The following is a 20,780-nucleotide window of genomic DNA, read 5'->3' on the forward strand; positions in this document are numbered from 1 at the left end:
TTTACTGCCTGCAAGCAGTCTTTCCCATTAAGTATATTCATTGCATCTTGCTTAAGCCAACATTGCTCAATATTCATTAACCTACAAATTAAATGTGAAGAATTAAAATTGGATAGACTCACTATTTTGCCATCTGTTCCTCAACTTGAAAGTAGCAGAGTATCAAGCCGTTTTGTGGGTTTTTTCCTCAAATATTCATTACAGACAACAAACCACAATAGAACCTCAGGCAAAAAAGTTTCAGGACAGTGTCCAAAATCAGACAGGTTTATTGAAAAAGCTTTGGAACCATTGTAAATTCAGCAAGAAAACAAAGAAATGTTTTCTTCTAAAAGCAACTGGAGCTGTAGCAAAAAGAGTCTTCATGGTACTGCCAAAACTGGCCACCAGAGACTGGAAACTTTGCTCCTGCCAAACCCCTGGGGCTTTCTGGGGCAGATAGCAGCAGCAGGATCTCTATTTTTTCCCAGACAAAATGAATACTGCCAAATTGGAAAAGGTAGTAATATATCATTAAGGTTCTTCATCAGTCTGCATGGAAGAAAATCAGCAGTCTACCATTAAAATTCTTGAGTGGTTTCTTTGTTAAGACAGTGAAGCTAGAGTGATTATTTTTGAACATTTTGGAAGATAAAAGTTATCCTGAAGTTGCTTGTAAAAATTCAGTTTAAAATTGAAGATACCCGAGTGCAATCTTGGCTGTGTCAGTAAAAAAAAAAAAAAATTATATATATATTGTTTTTTATTAACTTTTAGACTTTTTCCAAACTTCTGAAGTTCAGTAAAAGCAATTGATGCTAACATTTGGTTATTCCCAGAGATTGGAGAAATGACTAAGGAAAAGGCATGCTGCCTTTCTGTAGCAATTATCCAAACGGATAATTAAAATGCAGGTAAAGTTAAAATACAGATAAAAATTTTCCTATTTAGAAAAGGTAAACCAGGACATCAGTGTCACATGGCACTATCCCTAGAGATCCATCGCCTGATGGGAAATTCAGCTCTGAACAGAGGACCAATAAAAGTCTAATTTTAGCATAGAAGATTTTTTTTCCAGACACAGAGTGAATCAAGGCTAAAGGGGTATAAAGGTCATCTCTGTATTCTCCTTTTTTGAGCTGTCATAGCTGCAGATCTGATTACTGCTGTAGAGGATCACCTTTGATAATTGCAGTAAAGGATCAGCTTTGCTGAGGGGCAAATTTCATCCTAATGCAGAGGCTTGAGGCCCTGTTCCTGTGATACAAAAGGTACAAGATGACTGCAAGGGAAGGTTAGTGACCCCTATTAAAACAAATAGACTGTGCTGGCTACTTGGAATTCCCAGTAACTTCTGTTACTTTTTTTGTGGCTTCTGTTACAACAAGATTCACTTTTTGATCTTTGCAAAATCCTCTTCTGAACCCTATAAATCCTTAGTATCATGATGACCACATAAGATTAACTGCAGTGAAGCTGTGATGGAGAAACCTCAATTACTGGGAAGCACCTGGGTAAGAAAGGTTAATAGGAACATCCAAGGGAAAATACATATGACCCTGAGCAGTTATAAAATATTTTTCCATTGTTTTTTGTCACAACGAATCTCTGCCTGGGTGCCCTGTTGATGTCTGCCTTTGCCTTGCACATCCCTACAAAAGCAATAAATTCTTGTGTGGCTACTGATTACTGATTACACTCATGTACAAATTCATCATCTCCTCTTCTCCAAATAAATTTACCAATGATGTGTTCTTATATTATCTTCTGATGGTTACAAGAGATTTTGTGCCATACTACAGATTTCCTTTAAAGACCATGTCTGTAGTAGTTTAAAGTAATTTTAAAACATGTCTCATTGATGCTTAAATGATAGTGCAAAAATTTAGAACAGGCCTTGCTGTCTTCAAAAAGTTCAATAGAAGTCTGCCCCATTAAATTATTTACAAGGAGAATAAAAGGTCAAGAAACTTGTTCTTGATGCATCCCTGTAGTCTGAAGGTCTATTAGACTCTGAAGTCTCAGGCAACTTAGAACAAAACCAAACCAAACTGTACAATACCTAATTGCACCTCAAGGCATTTTTTAAAAGGTTACAGCTGGACCTGGACAGGAACTGAAAGATGTGATGAAATTCCTACACTTCCCCATGCTCCATGGGGATCACAGGTGCTGGAGCCGAACTTTGCAAGTGGAATGGCAAACAGTTGTGCTTCTTGTTCATTACACAACAACAACAGCAGGAAGAAATCTCCAGGGTGGGAAAGGGATACAAATAAACCTTTTCGCTGGTAGATTTCAAATTCTGGGCTAAGACACATCAGTACACTGCTGTATATTCTGATTGTTTCTAAAACAAGACAGAGAAGCTTATCTGAGGGAGCACAAATTACTTGAAGCATACACTGTGTTCTGACATGTTTTTTAACCTCATGTGAGGTGATCAGTGACCACCAGTCAGCTCCTAGGGCAAGATCATGAGTAATGCTGTAAGGTAGGTGGCTTCTGTGCAGGAAAGGGTCATTTAAAATTGCAATTTGTAGTTTGTTATGTGCAGGGGGCTGTATATATGTGTGCATGCCTGTGTGTCCATGACTGCTTACATGGGGAATTTCACACCTTGGGAGTCTTACTTGCTCCAAGCATCATCATCATTCTGTGCAGCAGCAGATGCCAGAAGCAGTTATCCCTTCTTTAGCATAGATAAGATATGTTCAGTATGTAAATATAGTATGTTCAGCTGTAAATATAGTAGCACAGGTGTAGCCATGTGGTCTGCACAGGTGTTCCTTCAAGGGAAGGTGAAATCTGCAGAGGAGAGACAGCAGCAATGTCACAGGGAAAAGCACATGTGAGTTGCATTATTGGCCTGGCAAAGATTTGTTCACCTGACACCCTGAAGCCTTTGTTGTGTGACAGGTTGATGATGCCATCACAAACATGGGGGATTTGACCCACATGTTTTTGCTGCACCACCAACGGCAGAGTAATATACAGCACCTCAGAGTTCTTAACTGGTCCAAGATCTCTCTGAGCTCTTAACTGGGAAGGTCCAGGAAATAGTTACAGCATCTCACAAATTACAGTTTCCTCCACACCACTTGGTATTTAAGATCAATAAACACAAATGTCCAGTTCAACATTTCTTGTTGGTACCTTTCAGCTGTGCTCAGGTTTGACGTTGTCAGGCTGGCCCCAAAGGTTCCTGCTACAGCCCTCTCAAATCCTTTGCCAAACAAGATGTATAGCTGTGTGGACAACCTGCAGAGCTGTGGAAAGGTAATCAATGTCTGCCTCATTCTCCAAATACTTTATGGGCTTTCACGGGTAGTGTGAAAGTTAATACGAAAACAGAAGACCATTGAATCACATTGTCATGCCCTTCTGAACAATTGTTTTGGTTTGCAGATGGCTTTTTCTTGCCCTGATCTTTATGGCAAAGCAAGTTGTGTACTGCCAGTCTCTGCCCAGATTACATGATGCATCACATTTCTTGAAGGCCCCTGTGGCTAAATGTAGAGAAAACAGGCATTAAAAAGTAACCAAATCAAGGGGAGGATGTTGGTAAATGAAGAGACACCAGCCTCAGTAGTTTAGGTAAGATCCCTGGATTTTAGTGGCAGGGACTTAGAAGAAGATGACTTACAATTAAATTCCTCTTACTTAACTTTAGTCCTCCAAAAAGCATCTGGTCTAAACTATTTATTGGGGATGCAGCCTCAGTTAATGGAGAGACACATCTCCTCAAAATGTGATCTGTGCCTTCATCAGAACATGTCTCAGTCAGAAGAGAACCGACCCATTCTTCCATACGGGCGCAGGTATCTTTGACCGCCTGCCAGACTTCTATCAGGACCCCAGCAGCTATGGGAAGAGCATGTACACATTGATTTAGTGTCATAATCTCTAAAGATGATGAAGCTTAAGCTGCATTTCCAAGGATGGCTTAGGTAGCAAACAGCATCATGGCATTGTACATCAAGGAACTAAGGCAACAATATGCCTGTTGCCTCTGAAAGTGGGATGCAAACTCCTAAATTGCTTGATCATTTGGGAAATCACAAATACTTCTGAAAGACTTTGAAATTAATGTTCCTTGCACTATATTGAAGCAGCTTCAAACAATATGTTAAATAATCTGATAATTTGGGAAGCTAAGAGAAGTGTGAGGTTTTGTTTTAATATCAACAAGGAATATATATCCTCATCAAAAGAGTTTCATAATTTTCAGGTAAACCTCTCTGTAGGGAATCAAGTTATTCCTTATAATTTAATTTTTGATGCAACAAGATGCCATTTTAAAAGGTAATGTTGTATGTTATGATGCAACCTGTGCAGTAGGATGGTAGTCTTATCTCTTCCACTCCTACACATCAGGAGTCCTGTGCTCTAGAGTGTTAATTTTTGAACTATGCAAGTCTGCATGCAGGTCTATGGAGTCACACCCAGACTGAATTTGTGCAGCCCATTGCAGGATCTTTCTGTTTCTAAAGACATGGCAGGAATCCTTCAGAGAGAGAGACTTGAATTTGCATCCTTTATGAACAAGCCTAAGTATGCTATAGTTACATAAACCCTAGCAAGAAAGGTTCAAGAGCATTTGATTGTTATGAGATGTTTTCAGGTTTATGGATCTCAAGGTTTGCCAAGGTGTTTGTGGTTTGTGTTTTAATTTAGCAGCACTGAACAATAAGTGCTTTCAGCAGCTGCTTACTGTGAAAGAACATCTAGAGTGTTGTACAAGGTCTAGATGTTGCATATCTTTCTGCACTTGCAGAATTAAAATCCGAAAATTATTTTAGAAACTAAAATCTATCAGAATTTTCAAGATCTATACTCAGAGACTAAAAAGAATGGGGTGGGGGGGATGGGGAATGTAGAAAAATACAAAAACAAAGGAAAAAAAATTATCATGCTGGCATATTCTGATTAGTTGGAAATAGTACATAATGTCAAATACAAGTGGAAATGGAAAAAGGTCAGGAGAAAAGAAGTAAACAGTAAGAACAACAATTGCACTGTCACATGCTCTACCCACAATGTATTATACAGACAACAGAGAAAGGACCCAGGAAAATAGTGGAAGTGCTTGACTGCATCAAGGTACATAATCAAAGATCTGTGGAAACACTACCAAACAGTCACATTACCAAACCACACCAGTCACCAATTCATGCAGCTCCTAGTTCTTGGGAGATGAAATGCTTCATAAGGAATTAGGAATAAGGGACAAAGAGCTTATATGTGAAAGTATGGAGAATGTACACAGACTCTCCAAGGCTACAGATGTGAGCAAACCTAGTGAATAGACTCTCTTATAGATGCAGAGAAAAATAATTCTCCAAGTAGCAAAGATAAAAAATTTACAAGGAAAGATAGCACCAAGTATGTGTAAAATGCACAAATACAAACCAGGAAATTATAACTAAAGGAAGATTTTGAGAAGAAAATAACAACTCCTAATCATTAATTCTCAATATATTGAGTCATTTGCAATAGCTATGGCTAGGGAAGTCATTATATCAAAGTTTACAGACAAGAAAAGCCAAGTGAAAATGTACTGAGGAAACATGCAGTGACTCACAGGAAGAACTTCAAAATAATGTAATAATAACAAAAAGTAAATGGTAAGACCAGGTTGGCACTAGGTACAACAACAAAGCAGCAGCATCCACACAAAAGAAAATGTACAATGTAGGCTACAGTATATAAGTGAACACACAAAGCTTCAATAAATCAGTATCAAATTCAGTGATAGCATGCTCATTGCAGTGCTAGGATGTGCTCAGCCAGAGTGCAACAAGGGAAAGGATGCAGACTGGAGCATTAGACAGCAAAACCACTCAGAAATCATGGCTTTCACCTGAAACAAATATCATGTACTCATAGGTACCAAACCTGGATGAACTGTTCCTGCCGTTGACAAAGAGATTCATCCATCCATCCAGAAGGGCAGCCTGAGAGGCACCATGTGGCACCATGGCACTGCTGTTGTCACATGAACTCATCTGGAAATTCAGGCCAGGCCAGACAAAGCCAAGGAAAGAAAACTGTTTATGACGCTGCTATTTAGCTATATGTGAGAACAGTTTTCAGGATAAAGTAGTGTACTTCGGAAGAAGAAATTATACGTTCTCTGCCTTGCATCTCTTGTTATCCTTCCCATACTTGAACCTAACCACCATCTAAAATGTATTTAGAAAGGTTAAACTTATTTTCCCTTTTCTTTTAACCTTTTAATTCATGCTGATAAACTTACGTGGGAAAACACTTGGCTGTTCCTGCTATTCAAAGGGCATTACATTTGAGAGATGATAAGGTGGTAAGAACAGGCTAGCAGGGACAAAATCTGTGTGTTTTGTGGGTCTAAGTGAAAGTTCATCTCGAAAAAGGCCACATTAACAATTTTTTTCCTCTATTTGATCCTCTTTGTGGCAGTGCTGAAACACTGACAGCTGACATGAATTCAGAGGCAGCTGAAGTGACCACTGCAGTGGGTCAGTTGAGCCTGCCACAACAGTGGGTTGGTGTCATAAGTTGTTTGTCTTGGATGGCTGTAATTTTAAAGTCAATGAGATATGAAATATACTTAAGACCCCAGTCTGAGAAGTTCTTTTAAATGTCCCCCTCTCCACAAAAACCCCCAAAACTCCAAAAATCAACCAAAAAACCTACCTTCTCAACTATCTCAAATATTGTATAAAAGAAGAGGAAGACGAAAGATGACCGATGTACCAAAAGACTCAAGAAGAAAATGCAAAAAAGAAAAAATTGGCTATTACAGACACAGAGAAATGGTATGTTTTCTGAAGGAAGCTTATTAAGACACTTTCCATATGCTATAGTTCTGTCTTCTCCTGCTTAAAACGTTGCAGGCTTTTTATTTCACTTATGAGATGGATTGAGCAGTTCTGGTTTGAGTCACACTCCTTTCTCTCTTTCTTTTTCATAGAGCAATTTATTCACTGTTACCATGGAAATGATTTCATCTTTCCGATAGTAGGATTCCAGCCCTGCAGTCTTGGTTTTGTCAATATAGTATCAACTCCTGGCATCCCTACTTTATTAATGCCACCGTTAGATGAGACCATTCAACTATATCAATAAAAACAAATCTTTCAAAGAGTTTAACCAATTAAGGAAGCCAGTAGTCCATCATTTCATAGCTTTGTGCTGCAAATAAAAGACCCACAGTTGTGACCCTCACTATTTATTCAGCCTCCTCACAAGGCTCTCTCTTATCAGTCAGTTCTGTCTCTCCTGGAACAGGTAATGGACAGATGCTGGTGTAACACAAGGCTTCCCCTATTTTTTTTTCCTTTTCCGAACTTTACAGAGTTTTTTTCATACTTCCCTGATGGTCTTTTAGAAGAAAACAGAACTGGCATTCCTGAGTTTGTATCCCTGCCTTTATGCTGCTGTTACTGACAGACTTGCCAGGGGAAAGACGTACTCTAATCCTTCTCTGAGCTTAAATGGGGTTTTCTGTTTTATAAGGCAGATGAAGGGGCCCACAGAAGACTCTCAAACCAGCTGACAGAGAGCAGGAGCAGCACAGACACACATAATACGTACACACAGAGGCACAAATAATCAGTGCTGCGTAAAAGAGACATCATTTCCTCACAATTTGCTATGCTTCAGTTGTGACTCCTTTGCAAAACACAAGCTCCAGACAACATTCTTGTGAAAAAAAAGTAAGTTTCTCCTTTCATATTTATCAGCAGATTATAAGAGTCTATTTGAGAGTAAGTGAAGACTGATTTGAAGTTGAATCTGATTTTGTTGATTTCTTTGCAAGAATTGTATACCTGACAGTGAAATAGGAGATTTCTCTTTAAAACATAATAAACTTTGAGCATTTTTATGAAAATGTTCTGCCTTGTCTTTGTGCTTCAGGCAGAAGTCTCTTGGGCCCCTCCAACATGAGGCAGTAGTACACAGCAGTCAGATCAGCTGTGGTGCCATTACTCCATTTTAAGCCACATCTCAAAGCCAACTCAGCACTTCCTTAAGTTTCTGGCCCACTTTGTTCAACCTTCTGGCATTTTCTGTTCAAAGCTTAACTTCTGGATGAAGTACATCCATCTATTTTTAAAAATTCCCTCATTGCTTTTCCTTCTGAACGCAGGCATAGTATGAGATGAAGTGGCTTCAAGTTGCATTGAGGGAGGTTTATATTGGATATTTGGAAAATTTTCTTCAGGGAAAGGGTTGTCAAATATTGCAACAGGCTGCCCAGGGAAGTGTGGAGTCACCATCCCTGGAGGTATTTGAAAGACCTGTAGATGTGGCGCTCAGGTACAGGGTTTGGTGGTGGACTTGGCAGTGAGGGGTTAATGGCTGTACTTGATGATCTTAAAGGTCTTTTCCAACCTAAATGATTCTATGTTTCTAAAAATTTCTTTTAAGAGTAGCCTCTTCAGAGAGGGATAAATTATCTCATTGATTGAATACTTAAAATTAGCAAGGCAGAGCTGATGAGTGTGAATGAATGTGTCGTTTTAATACTTTGGGGCTCTCTGTGCATGGCATGTCATAATATTACATTAAATTTTCAGATGTCTTGTTGCCTTCCATGGCAAAAAATAGATGGTGAGAGAAGAGGGAAAACCATCAAGGATTAGAAATGTCTGGACAAAAAGACTATTTGTTCCAAATTGCTGCACATTTCAATTATGTCATTTCCACTTTTTCGGGCTCAGTGTGAGACGACTGGTGGAACACAATGTGGGGGTGTTCTGAGTTCTGTCTTGGCTGCCTCTGCCAGTGGCGATGATCAGGGTATGACAATTGGAGCTGGTAGCTCCAGTGGTAATAATGGTGACCCTGATACTTCCTGTTGTATTTTCAGCTGCTTAAAATTTTGCAGACTGTTAATGGTTTGGGCGGAAGTTTTATATGCTGCCTTTTTTGCTTCCAAATGAGCTCCTTCCTTTAAGTTTCACCTGATATAGTCTGGCTATTTCTGATGGAGAAGACTTCCTGTTTGGTGCCTGATGCACAACAAAAAGCAAAACTGGGAAGAATGGATAATAGACCAGCTGAGTGTGCTGCCATTCAGTGGGACCTGGACAAGTGGAGAAATGGGCTGACAGAAATATTGTGAAGTTCAGTAAAAGAAAATGCAAAGTCCTGCATCAGGGGAGGAGTAACCCCAGGCACATGGACAGGCTGAGCAATGACTGGCTGGGAAGCAGCTCTGAAAAAAGGACCCAGGGTCAGGGTGGACAAGAAACTGACCTTGAGCCTGTGTGTCCCTGTGGCAAAGACAGCCAACACCAGCCTGCACTGCATTAGAAAGTGCACTGTCAACAGGTGGGGAGAGGTGATTCTTTTCTGTTCAGCACTGAGGAGAGACATCTGGAGTGCCAGGTCTGGTCCTGGCACACCAGTGAGACTGGATATGGACTTGACAAGACAGGGATTTACTGAAGCAAGGCCAAAGAAAGGCCACTAAAATGATTAAGGGAGTATCTTGCATACAAGAATAGGCCAAGAAAGCTGAGACTATTCAGCTGGAAAAAGAGGAGCCTCATGGACCTTATCCATGTGAATAAACATCTGACTGGAGGTAATGAAGAAGAGGGAGTCAAGCTGTTCTAATGAGAACCCACTGACAGGAGAAGAAACTGATGGGCACAAAACTGAAACATGAAACTCCATCTGATGGTGTGGAAACATTTATTTAGTTTGAAAGATGTTGTGGAGGCTCCATTCGTGAAGATATTCCAAGCCCAAATGGATATAGTTCTGGACAAATTTGTCCAGCTGATTCTGCATGAGCATGGGGTTTGAACAAGATACTGTGAATGAAGGTCTTACCAATGCTTAACAGAACATTTCTAGCTTTGGAGCAGGTATTTTAAAAGTCATTATAGGAAGAGTCTTCTGCTGTCACTTGTCTTCCTGTTTTCATCAGAAGACTTCTAAATTCACAACATGTTAAATTTGCTAGGGATCAATAGAGCATGACTGGACTTTGATCAATAGGCAAATCCTGCAGGCACCTCCTGTTAAGGAGCACAGGCCATCTCTGGGCTGCAGGTACTGGGTGAAATTCACCCTGCCTGGGGCAGATGGTGCAAAGCTCCAACAGAGAAAACCACCCTTCTTTCAAGCTTGCAAGGCTCTAATTGCTGGTGCCACAGATGGGAAGAAGACTGAGAAGCCTAACTTGACTACAGCAAAGTGATGGATCCCTCACAGGGAAAAGATTGTCAGAGCAAGAGAATGAAAAGGAAAAAAATCCAGTTCAAAGGAATTAGCATGGCAAGGCTGCTACAAGCCTAGGAGTGTTTGGGGAGCATGGAACAGACTGTAACCAATTGTAGATGTAGAGCAAGACCAAGGGACAATGTCACACAAAACCTGAGTTGCCGCATTTTGTGAGCATAATATAATTTAGCAACCAATTGCTGTAGTTTTGAAGTTAATGCATATTAATTTTATAGTTTAGTTTTGAAGTTAGTGCATATCTTCTCCCATCCCCCATGTATACATGTGAATTCTGCTCACCAGGCTCATCAGATGAACCCTCTTAGGATGCTTTGAAAAAAATAATCTTAATACGTAAAGTGTTATAGGATCTTTTGAGATAAAATTCTCTAGAGTGTCCCATTCATGTCCTCTTCCTTACTTTGTGGAAGTAATTAGTCTTTATATAATATTCATCCCTGATTACAGGGTGTAAGACTTTTTTCTGACTAAAGAAATAGTTATGAAAGAAGGCTAGGTTTGGGTTTTCTGCTTTGATGCACAGCAAACATGCAATTTTGCTACCGGTAGCAACAAGCAGCTTGGAAAATGATTAGGCTTTTTGAAAAAAGCATAAACAGGAAGATGTAGGCTGTTTCTGGAGTTATAGTGATTGCACTAGAAGGGAAGAGACATCATGAGTGAGACTCCTACACCAGTTTCCATGTTGGAATCTACCAAGTCAGAGGAATTCCTCTAAATTTATTAAGTTTGCAAAATTTTAATTGAGTGTAAAATTTCACTCTTGCTGATTTTCAGGCCTAGAGTTGGATTTTATCAAACTAACTGATAACTCATGAAATTTTGAAAGGTTACTTACATTGTTGAGCAATATTTTAATTTACTCTAATTCATCTCATCTAGAATTTTTGCCTAATAGTTTTGCATATCTTTACATTCATTACAGTCCATTAAGGTAAAATCTTTTAACAAATGCTCTCTTTTGGCCACTTTCACCACTTTCCACTTGAACCTCATTCTTATTGCAAATGTCAAACTCTGCAAACGACTTGTCATGAAAGGTCACATTTCTATGAAAATCATATCCAACATTTCAGCTCTGGCTTGGAATGACAACTTATACAGAAGTCATATTCCTTTCAAGAGGAATCTCAGAGAGAACTTTAAGTGTTATTTTTTTTGAAGTTAAAATTACGGTTTTCCCATCAGTTTTCAGTATTATGCCTCTCACAAAAGCTAGAGTGTCTACTGGCCAGTTTCCATCTAAGATTATTTCCCATGATCAAACAATGGCCCAGAAGATGCAAAGGCATTTCCTTGTGCTTTGGTGGGGCACTCTACTCTTGCACTGTGCAGAGCAGACCCACCAGTCTGACCATTGCTCATACATGACCCATTTTAATAAAAAATAATATTAATTAATTATAATGGCTGAGATGCTTATGAAGGGGTCATACTCAACCATGTAAACTTGGGCTGCTGTGTATTAACTATCATAAATGTTGTGACAACACGTCACACATTTTATTTTGGTTTTTTTTTTTTGCTGTTGTACTCCTGGTTCCCCGGATGTGACTGTATTCTGCAAATACACAGTAAAAAAATTCTTTGCCTGAAGAGCCTTCTAAGTTTAGACAATAAAAAAACCAAACCCTGAGCAGCAACAGGTTACAGAAAATAGACATATGGACAGTAGAAAATAATTGGTTAAAGCAACTCAGAAAAATGTAGTGGAAGTAATAAGTTTGCAATTTTTTTTTTATAGACACATAGCAAATAGAAGAGTGTGCATCCACCTGTATGAGGTTGTCCACTCACCTGGGGCTGAAATGGCCATTTAGGGAAGCCACTAATGATAGCTGTCAAGAGATAAAGACACCTTTTAAAGTCCAGGTGAAACTGGAATACAAATGTTTATTGACTTAGCTGATATTTCACAAACCTGAGAAATATATGAAAAAAATGGCACTTGATATCATTTACTGCCTTGTGCTATTCTCAGCTTCACTTTTTCAAATGCATTTTTAAGTCTCAGTAGTGGTCCTTTTTGTCTTTTATTCTTGCATTATCCTCATGGCCCTGTGTAAGAGACGGTCCGAAAATCCCTCATCTGCCTCACGATCATCGCCGAAGACAGAGACTGAACACAGCAGTCCTGGCCTGGCTGAGGTGGGATTGTCTGCCAAGTGTTGCCTATGGGTGTGCCCACTGGGAACTGGTACGCATTCCTGAGGAAAATTAATGCAGGTCGCAATGGACTGCGCCGTTCTTGCTGCCCAGGCGGGAAGGACTGCGCTGAAGCGGAAAGGAACGACCTGTCCTGTACACCTCTCCAGTACACCTGTCTTGTACGTCTGTCCTGTACCTGTTTCCCAAAGCAACGGACCCCATAACAATGGCTGTAGATTTCCCAACCTCTTGGCCAGTTGCCCCTCGCTTCTGAAAAGGACTATAAAGGGACCTTCTAAAATAACCGAGTCGGAGATCTCCCCACGGAAAGAAGACGAATCTATTGGTGGAAGACCACGAGGACTTCGTCTCATCCATTGGTAGCTATTGCCCCTCTTTTTCCCCCTCTCTACTTTGTTTCTCTCTCTCTCTCTCTCTCTCTTACTCTCTTCTATTGCATTACTGTGTTGTGGGCACTTAATAAAGGTGCACTGTTTTGATTAAAACTGAAATCTCTTGTGTCCTTTTACACTCTGAGATCGATAAACGAACCATCACGACCCCCGCTTACATTAGCGGATCGTGACACCCTGTACCTCCAAACTCCAATAGTGTTCTCAGGGTGAGTTCTCATGGGTCTCATGGGAAACAACTACCATTTTGCCCCTCTTTATCCTCACCTCTTGTTTTGCAGACCTTGACTCATACTGGAGAAAACTAAACATTGAATAACAAAATAAAGACCAGCAATTTAAATAATTGAACAGTATTATCCGATAATTGCTGTGCACAGTAGCAAATATGCAAAATTTGCACCCTCTTAGTATACTCCCCTCAGAGCTAATAGTGCCAGAAGTGGAAACAATGGGGACTAGGAGTGGCTCAGAATGAAAAGTATGTAATGCTAGGGAAAAAACATGAAAAAAATCATCAGGTATCTTGTCATCTTCATCCTCACCACCTGCTGCACTGGACAGCCACTGCCTCCCCAGAGGCAGTGTCCCAGGACTCTACTCTTCCTGGGTGGTCACAGGGAAGAAGCTTCTCTTTTCTCTTCTTCTCTTCTCTTCTCTTCTCTTCTCTTCTCTTCTCTTCTCTTCTCTTCTCTTCTCTTCTCTTCTCTTCTCTTCTCTTCTCTTTCTCTCCCTCTGTTTCTACTTGAGTTTTAAATATCCTCAGCACTTTGATGTAAAGGCTAATTATCTGACTGAAGTACCTCTAAAATACACCCTGTTATAATACCCTCTATATCTGAATCAACAAAACCAATTTCTGTCTTTTCTATCTGATTTTAAAATCTATCTGATCCTTTAAAATCCTCCCCCTTCAATGACTTGTTGAAAATAGCCTTACTTTTGCTTTTGGAAAATGCTGCCAATATCTGCATGGCATCAAAGTATGACAGTTGCAATTTATTTATCAGCACATTAGGTTTTAACCACAGCATGCCCTCTCATCACTCAAGAAAAAATTACAGGCTAGAGTCTTATAGCTATATCATTTCTATGAATAATATGTATAACTGAATTTAGTCCATCACTTGCTATTATTCTGTCACATGAATGTCAAAACAGAGGAGCTGTAAAGCAAACAAAAGAAGAAAAATTGTAGTCATAAAGTAAACAGTTCCAAGAGAGAAAGACAATCACAGGTGGAACATTCATTGGAAACTGTTTTTTTTACCAGGTACTAGGAAAGTAAATAGCTTGTCAAGACCTGATACAGAAAGAATATTGAAGAGCTAATGGACTTCTCCTGGAGGGCAGGTAAGTGAATAAGGCCATAAGCCTTTTTGGGAAGAACAGACTGATGGAGAACAGGCTGTGAAGGATGGCCCAGGCAGTTGGATTGATCCCCACCTTCAGTTTAAGAAGTTTTCAGCGTAAAACTCAAGCACATGGACCTTTCACTACCGTGTTTCATACTGTTGCATACCTTTGACTAAGCAAAGGAGAATTGTTTGAAGAAACTGTCTTGAATCTTTCCACATGACTGAAAACCAAAACAGCCCGTTCATCTTTCTCAGTCATCCAATTACAGGATTCTGTCTTCAGACAGGTGAAGGAACTGAAGCCCATCACTGGAAGGATGCTCATGAAATGTGAGATGCAGTTTGCACTGTCCCTGGGACAGTACCTTACTCAGAAATGTAGGAGCAACTAGATAAGCTTGTTTTTATTGCAGCAACTCAGGATACTTCATGGAATTACTATGGTTATTGAGCTAACTTTATTGCCATGCTGCTTCATAATATGCAGTCCATTCTCATCAAACCCACGTGAGGTAGGGCTATAGGTTCATTTATCCTGTATTATAGGCCAAATAAGACTCAAGGCTCCTAGGGAAATAATCAGGGAGAGCTGCATAACTCTAGGACAATATGATAGGTAAGAAGCCAGTGGAAAAGGTTTCTTTGTCTTCTAATGAGGTTAGCATAGTCTCCAGAGCTTGCTTCAGCCTGAGAAGGAAAAATATATTTTTCAGTATTTTTGTCCTTTATGAAAGAAAAAATCATAGAATATTACAATAACTGAAGTTTGAACAGAGATTTTTTCAACCAAGGAATTTTGAAGACCTTCAAGGATGGAAAATCCATCTGTAGCCCCTAAAGGCCTTCAGAAGTGTATCCCTCTTTCTTTGCTTCATTATCTCAGTTTCCCATAACAAAGGTGGAAAAAAACTCTCTCTTGAGGTTCTTCACAACTCAATATTAGCCAACAAGTGTTGTACACTGTCAAAACCTATACTTTTTTGAGAGCACTGAATTTGAGGAAATAGTAATAATGATGTTAGAGAAACAAAACCACATGTACATTCGTAAGAACATGTGTCGAAATACCTATTTGCCAAAGTATTCCTAAAGCTTTTATAGGCAGAAAAAAATTTCATTTTTTAAAAGTAAAAGACAAAGAACAAGTTGAACTGTTGGAAAAAACTTGGTGACTATGGAGCTCAACACAAAACTTCTCTGCACAAAGTTTTTTTAAATGTAAAATTCTAAACAAGTAGTGATATTAAAAAAATTGAACCATGAAACTGAGACATTGCTCTGTATCTCTAGTCAAGCTCTCTTGCTGTCTTAATTTCCCTATATTTTTTATTCTATTGTTAATTTTACAGATATTATTAATAATAAAAACTTAAGAAAATACTTCTTCCACTTGAAAGATTGTGAACTTTCTGAAGGATTTTAAAATCTTGAGGTTCATCCTTTTGAACCTAAATTCAGAGAATAACATCAATACAAGATTCGTCTCAGAATCTTCATTTTCAGAAGTTTGGGGCTAGTCTTTGAAGCAAGTCGTAAAATAAAAAGAAGATTTCAAACTTTTAAGGCAGGGAGATTTTATCAGGGGAAAAAAAAGAAACAGTAAATAATATTTGGCTTTCCTCTAACAACCATTTATTATTTTAGTTTGAATTTTTGAGAACTATTCAATTATTTTTAGTCTGCTGCATTTTATGATGTGCTGCCAATGCCATGTTGAAATTATATCAAGGTCATTGCTTGGGATTGGTGTTATCACTGTCCTTTGGTTTATTACACTTTTTGTGATCAGGAAATCCTGATGCTGTCAATTCAAGTGACTACAGAACTTCTAGAGACTTATACTGCCATCCTCCTTAGGCAGAAAGTAAATTGTAATTTCAGTGTTGCACAATCTGATTGACAGACCTACACTGAATAGGCTCCTCTTTAGCAAGACAATGAATCCCTTCTCTCTTGCCATATTTCATAAATTTTGCAAATTTGCATTAAAGCAACCTGTAAGCATTGTGAAATTATTATTTTGGTAAAAGACAGCCATGGTTGGCCACTCTTCATAATAAAGGACAGAGTTTTGACTAATTCTGATGGTTGTGATATACTTCCAGACTGGCATAAAAACTGTTACTCTTTCTGTTATTTTAAATGGACATTAAAATCGGTATTTCAATGAAGCCACTTCCTTCCTGGCTAATTTGAACTTTTCATTTTGTAAAGCTGTGATATATATATCAAAAAAGCTTCCTAAGAAAAAGGTGCACAACCTTTTAAAAATTATTTGACCTCGAATAAGAACAGTTCTTTTCCTCTCCTTTAATGGCCTGAGAGCAAGAGTTTTGTGTTTCAAGGACTTTTAGGAGAACGAAGTGGTCAGTTTTCAAGCTGCAATTCTTTTCCAGTGTTCCTTAGTGACTAGAAATCTGGCAGCCTGGAGTTTAAAATCCACTGCTCAGAGTTAGGTGCCTCAGCTCTTGAGCATTGTATAGGATAAATTAGCTGTAAGGATCTGGAATAAAGAGCCGCCAAAGCTGAATGAATGTTACAGTAGGAATTTTTCCAGTATACAAGGCTGAGTGGTTGAAATTTACACGTTGAATGAAAGAAAATCTCTGTCATTATTGAATATCACTTGGTTTTCAATGTAAAAATAAGTGGGAGCAAGGAAAAGACCTACGAGAGCTATAACTCTCTGAAAGGGAGGATAACATGAGACTGTTAAAAGAGCATTTCTTCTTGAATCACAGATGATCACTTCCAGAACACAAAGAAAAGTCAGAAGTAAGATGGCTTTTTTTTCCCCCTACCATTATATGATTTCTCATTAACTCTGTACTTTCAGGAGCAGGTGCCTGTGAATCCTTTTAACTGATGTTGAAAACACCAGAGCTCCACCTAAAGAAAAAATGTATTAGAAGGATACATTTTAATAGATTTCAAAAAGAAAGTGGTAACAGACAAAGTTTGTAACAAAGACTGTAGAGTTTAATTAGCTGTTTTGGAGAATCATTTGAGCTATTTGACTTCTCAAAAAGAAAACCAACCAGTTCAATGTGAGACAAAAAAGCCAAAGGAATACAGAGGACATCAAGAAAACAATTAAACTTGACTTACTGGTTTAACAATGATTACAAAAAATTACCCTCCCAAAATAATACATAACTTTTCTATGACTTAGTTCCTGAAAAGGACTTGCTCAGCAATGCCCCAATACACTGCTAGGAAAACAGCAGAAACACATTGGGTGTTTGAACACAGGGATGAGGGAGTAAGCATGCCTAGGGAACTTGGGGCTGGGTGGGAAGAAATTGTGCTGCGCTGACAAAGCCTGTGTCCCCACTGGCAAATAGTGCAGCCCAACATGGATCTACTGAGGGAAACACTTTGTATGAACATGGTATGTGTTTTGGGAGGGCCTCTATCTTGTTTCCCTGGGGTGTACATGCATTAGCAGCTGTAGTGAAACAGGTGCACACCTAGAGTTCCTCTTCCATTCTGGTTTTAGCCAGATGGAATCCAGTATCTGTCTTCCATGAATGCTCTGTGACGTGAAACAGAAGATGGGAAATATAAGACTTAAATTAATCCTTAAATATAAGGGTTAATTTAAAATACCTAGTCGTGATCTGAACTAAAGTGCTAGTGTAGACACACCTAGGGTCCATCTGCACACAAGTAGATAAGAGATTGTCAATGTCTGGGCAGAACTCTGCTCCCAAATGTGCACTACATTCTTGGTTCTTTGAATCTGTTGGCCTGGCATGGAGGAAGCCCTCAGCAAGAAAAGTGCCAACATCATGTTTCCTTCCTGCCATTGGAAGATAATAAAACTCTTTTCAGAGCTGCAAAACTATTTGAACTGGACAAGCTCAGAGCAAATATGCAGTTTGGGCACTATTTATTCTGAACCTAGATGAAGGGCTGACTGTCTAGATTGTTCTTCATGTTGGCTGTTAGCGTATGAATTGGTGGTTAGTGTGCAAACTGACACATGGCTCTTCAAAGTCAGAGAAAAATATTTTTTTTCAATAGACCACTGATTAGATGCGGCTGAGTCAGAAGGGTATGAGTCACCACTCAAATGACAAGTGTAAATTTAGAGCCGAGGGGAAGGGAGGAGGCTTTTAAAAGCAAACACATTGTTTGAAACTGAAGAAATTGAAGCCAGGTCTCCGCCACAGGATTTTGCTGGCATACCATGTATTGTCTAGAGGTGTAAGAAAATCACCCACGGAGTTGACACTGGTCTGTTGGCAAAATCCACAGTGAAGACACGGGGATGCTTAAGGAAGAGTGTTTGTCACAAAGTTGTTTTTGTGCAGGGGAAGGATATAGCTATGCTGACAAAAATAAAGAAGTCTTGGGGTAAGATTTTGTCAATGCGTGTGAAGGTGCTCCTGTTTCAATAGGCCCCTCAGAAAGCGAGAATCCCAATATACAGCTTCAAGATCCTGAATGGATTTAGGTATGAGCTAGCTCTCAGCTGCACAGTATGTGTTTGAAAACAGGAAGATCTAGGTGCTAGGGAACATTTTAGTCTCAGAATGCTAGTAAAGAGAATTGTTTAGACTGATGTTTGGAGCTCATTATCTCAGTTTACCCCAAATATTGCTTTAGGTGCCCACATTCTCTAACCACATTTGAAGAAAATGGGAGAAAAATGGTCTAGTTAATATTGTCAAAAGGTGGCATTGCGGCAAAATATTCCAGAGTAAATATTAGTAGATTGCGCCAAATTGGCACAGCATGTCAAGTGAGATCTATCAGGGCACTCACCTGAGTGCCAATGGATATTTTGATTAACGGGAAGGTTGATGGAACAGAATCTCTTGCGAAGTGTGTAGACATCAAGGCACAAAGTAGACTGTAAACACCACTGAGAACAGGATTAGAATTCAAACAAACCCAACCTGAAAATCAAAGAGCAGAAAGGACCAACCCAGTGGAAGAAAAAAGGAACTAAACAAATATATCTATGGAAAACAAACAAACAAACAAACAAACAAAAAAGACAATACCTTGGAGTATTAAAGTCTGTTGTGGACCACAAACTGTATGACAGGACTACAATGCACTGTTGTTATAAACAAAACAAACCACCATCCCAAATGAACAGGACTGTCTTCTGCAGAACTTATGAAGCAATTAATCTTTTTGTCTCTATGTAGCTTGGGGCACTAAACTTTACCAGAGATACAGCCACACTAAGAAGAATAAAAGGAATACTGAGAGATTTAGAAAATGTGATCTATCCATCAATGCAGAGGTAATTCAGTTTATTTTTGGAATAAAAAAGAAGTATAGGAGAACATGATAAAAATTCAGTATTGAAAATATAGTGAAAAGTATTGAAAATATAGTGAAAGGCTAGTGATATATGACTTTTCATTTCCAGAGAGTAAAAGAAAATAATAATAATTAATTTTCTGAAGGACAAGATACAGTTTAGATATTATGGAGTGTGTTCCTAACACAAAGATCAATGAGCATCAATAAGCTACCTAAGTAGTGTCATCTTCCCTTACTGAGGGCTTTAAAGATAATCTCAGGAAACCTTTGCTAGGGAGAATAACAGGATTTTTAATTTTCCTGAGAACAGGGACATGGATTAGCTTTCCTGTGAAAGTAACTTCCAACTTTGATATAAAGAAAATTGACCTGACTCTTCTTGGAGGCAAGGAGCAAAAGCACAAGGGAAAACAGGCACGGGTTCCAACAAGAGTATTTTAAATTAGATGCCCTGTGGGCAGTTCAATGCTGGAACAGGTTTTCCAAAGGGCCTGTAGCATCTCCACATTTGGAAGTATCAAAGCTGTACTGGACAAAGTCCTTGCTGCTGCTTTAAGCATGGGGTTAAATGACCCCCAGAGGTCTCATCCAAACTCTAGAACAGAATGGAATCATGGGGTTTTATGATGCCATGAGTCTACTGTTAAACTTATACATGAAAAGGGTGTCATATCACCCTGTGGCTTTTAGTCCAGAGAAGGAAAACTGAAAGTTGCCTGTATTAGCATTAACAATGCATTATCTGCAGGCTGTCTGGGATTTCTTCTATAAAATAAAGTTAGTTATTTTCCATAATTACCTTCAATCTACATAAATGAAAATCAATCTGCATTAAAATATCTTTCAATTACTCACCCATTCCCTCCCCTTTCTCTTTAGATAACCAAATTTATTAATATTTTTAATCAGAGAACAACACAGAAAAGGGCATTATCAAAAGCTGTCTTTGGGAAGTGACTTAACTGATTTGCCTTTGATCCCTGTCATCAAGTAATTAGCTTAAAAATTTCAATGTCAAAATGGTTGGGGAAAAAAGCCAAGAGAAATTATATTTTATTCTATATTTTGGCAGAAATGTTACCCCCACACTTGAACTGAAGTTGACTACATTACTATGAGGTAGTTAGAAAAGCAGGAACCTCTTTTACTATAATTTAGCTGTCTAGTGTGTAGGATTAGCTGTTTCATTCATAGTTATTATAAAATGTTCTTTGGACACATAACATGTTTTCAATGAAGGATGTCAATTTCAATATTGCTGTCTATCAGCTAGAATAAAAGTGTACTCTTTGTTTTTTAAGGTTGCTTTAGACTTATGTGAGGGTAGATCCAGATGGCGTTTGGTCCAGAGTGATTTCAA

General features: G+C 38.9%; 1 long non-coding RNA gene across 1 annotated transcript; it reads right to left on the reverse strand.

The window, feature by feature from the left end:
• Positions 1-14,242: 14,242 nt before the first annotated feature.
• Positions 14,243-19,400, reverse strand: LOC109145331. The gene is made up of 3 exons (XR_002046662.3): positions 18,908-19,400; positions 16,939-17,026; positions 14,243-14,824 (listed from the first exon to the last, which is right to left on the reverse strand). It is a non-coding gene; the product is annotated as an uncharacterized LOC109145331 (long non-coding RNA).
• Between the last annotated feature and the right edge of the window lie 1,380 nt (positions 19,401-20,780).

Source organism: Corvus cornix, chromosome 2, assembly GCF_000738735.6.
Source record: "Corvus cornix cornix isolate S_Up_H32 chromosome 2, ASM73873v5, whole genome shotgun sequence".
In the NCBI taxonomy this organism is placed as follows: domain Eukaryota; kingdom Metazoa; phylum Chordata; class Aves; order Passeriformes; family Corvidae; genus Corvus; species Corvus cornix.